The 2,794-nt window shown below is 40.4% G+C and overlaps 1 non-coding gene across 1 annotated transcript; it reads right to left on the bottom strand.

Moving 5' to 3' along the window:
* Positions 1-808: 808 nt before the first annotated feature.
* Positions 809-880, bottom strand: TRNAD-GUC (transfer RNA aspartic acid (anticodon GUC)). Its single transcript has one exon. It is a non-coding gene; the product is annotated as a tRNA-Asp (tRNA).
* Between the last annotated feature and the right edge of the window lie 1,914 nt (positions 881-2,794).

Here is a 2,794-nt window from a genome sequence, read left to right as displayed (position 1 = left end):
TTCGTGATTTTACCTTCTCCGACCACTGTGCGTGTTGAAGCATTAATAACTTTTGAATCGTACATTTAATCGAAAAACAAAGTAGCAGCTGAGAAACATTACTTTTTCCATAGTAATTCCAATATTAAACTGCAAATCTCATCATTTCTAGTTTTTCTAGTTTTATCGACCCATGATTTCAGATTATAGTAAACAGACGCCGCGTTGCGTAAAATGGTAGGATGACCAGTGCTGCACAATATCAATATCAATATCTACCAATTCTGAAGTTTACTTGCCACCTGATATCAGAATCAGTTCACATAGGTAGAATATCAATGTCATTAAGGCGAATGCCTTAATGTCAGAGCTCAAATGATATTGCCAACGAAAAGGACCACTGATATTCAAAGTTCTGCCGTAGTACCGTAGTAGGGTAAACGCTCCTATAGTTGCGGTACGTTAGAAGCGTTAGGTTCCTATAGTTGTATATGGAGACTCCATACACAACTATAGAAACCTAACGCTTCTAACGCACCGCAACTACAGGAGCGTTTCCCCTAGTACCGATCTTTAGAGAACTTATCAGTAATATTAAAACAATGCAATGGTTATACAAAAAAGTTGATTTATTGAGATTAAAGTAAGATTTTCCAACTTTTCATATAGATATAGTAATGTCAAAGCTGTACCGTCTGATATTATGCTTACTACGAATATCAGTGTCGGAAGTGAACTTCAGTGTTAGACCAATAATCTTACATAATGACATTATTGAATCAATTTTAGAATTTATTAATCCAACGATGTTGCAAAATATACAATCATCCTCCCCGACGGGGAATTGAACCCCGGTCTCCCGCGTGACAGGCGGGGATACTGACCACTATACTATCGAGGATCTTATCGGATTGGGAACGAGCACGTTTCTAGAATCCGGAATCGAATGTTTACTCTTCTGCTACACACTCACTGGCCTTATCAACGCTGCTTTCCATATTGTGTGTATTTTTTTTTCGTACCGTGTGTAGCAATTACCGCAACGCTTGATTCTTCGCACACACAGATAGGCCCCAAAGCACAAAACAACGCAAAAGAAGCGTCAGATTCTTTTTATAGCCGGTCAGACAGCCGATTTCGTATTAGATCCCATCCACCTAGGTAGATACGTAACGAAGCAAAAGTGTCATAAATTTTTCACGAATCTCCCTCTGTCCGCTCGGTTTCATCGTTTCTCATTCTCGACGATTGCATCTTGATGAAATTGCTCTCGCTTATCTGCCGGCCAAGGATCTAACTTTTTATTCCCCCCAGCTTGCCGCTATAGCGCTCTACCTTCTACGTTTTTGTATTCGGAATGAAATATGAGCCGTTTCGTTTTCGAGTGTGAGTTTGAGGTTATGTTAAACTGAAACTTCGAATTCGGAGAGCTAGCAAAGGCTCTCCAAAGGTTCGATTTCATCCGTTTGACCCAAGACCAGCGTTGATGGAAGGAGAGAATGTTTCTTATTCTTTTATCGTAATTAGAAATCTTTTTTTTTTATTGTCCTCCTATTGGAATTACCATGTGGTTCTAGCTAGCTAGTTCGGATTCTCTGCGTAGAAGCAATTTTAATTATTAATGAAGTGTCGCTTCGATGGAATCTAGTCGTTTCCTATTCCGAGATTATCAAATTTTGTTACGACTACGCCATATGCGTCGAAGTTTCATCTTCTGCCACTGCCACAGACTTCCCCCTCTTATATTATGCATACGCTTAATGAAAAAACTTTTTAATAAATTTCTTCCGTAACACGGTTCATTTTATGCATCACAGAGCCATCAGCAGTGGTTCATGGGGTGGGGGAGGGAATCCTCCGAGTCACGTCCCTTTCCGCCACAAAGAAAAGTCAAAATCTTTTCAGAATTCATAATGAATTCACCACAGAGAACGCTCTGTGTCTCAATCCTTCCACGTCACCTCCGAAAAGACGTCCAAAATTCAATTTAGTCAAACCTGCAACTGGAGCAGGGAATCCTTGTTTGGGTTGACGAGGGTTCAGATCAGATGGAAAAAAGTGACCTTATGCGCGCTCGTCCAAATCATCCACGAGGCAGCTAATTGGAATCTTTGCTTTACGTCCTTCCCAAGGAATGCATAGGTACCTGGATTTTGAGGAACTGTTCTACATGTGTTTTGTTGTTGTTGGTCGTCCCATATTTCGATGGACGACAACCAGTCTTCCCTGCTGCATTATTGTTGGACATGGCGCACAAAAGAATTCCAAAATTAGGCCCTAATTTGAAGTTGTTCCTTCTCGGCTCGGAATCGAGCGATTGGCCCTGTGCTTGTGTGTGCAGTGGGAACCAGTTTCAGCCGTTGAATGCCCTTTTCAGGATATTTTGAAATTTAATAGGTACCCGGTTGATTGCCTGGTTGCGAGTCACATGACGACCCTGGCTGTGGCAATGCCAATTGCCATCAGATTCATCATCATCATCATCCTGAGCCTGAACAACATTCTCCGGATGATGAATGAGTAGGTTGTAAAAACTAACACCATTTAATGAGATTGGATGTTAGTTTTGGCCCGAGGTGCTGGGTTGCTGGTCGTTTGACAAGTCGTTTGGGAGGTAGGATCATTTATCAAGGAATGGGAAAAAGGAAAATGTCGATAAAATTGGTTAGATCAGCTTACTGATTTAATTAAAAAAAAAAGAAAGAATAAAAATACAAAGGACCAATTGACAAGATGAATGATACCTAATGTTACGGTAATTATGAAGTGGGCTGGAGTTTTCTATATCTTAAAAAATAAATTGCAAATGCAAAAT

This window comes from Ochlerotatus camptorhynchus, unplaced genomic scaffold, assembly GCF_037179485.1.
Source record: "Ochlerotatus camptorhynchus isolate MF236.1 unplaced genomic scaffold, CSIRO-AGI_Acam_v1.1 ptg000151l, whole genome shotgun sequence".
Classification (NCBI taxonomy): Eukaryota; Metazoa; Arthropoda; class Insecta; order Diptera; family Culicidae; genus Ochlerotatus; species Ochlerotatus camptorhynchus.
Note: the sequence above shows the minus strand (reverse complement) of the source record. Positions and strands in the feature narration are given on the sequence as shown.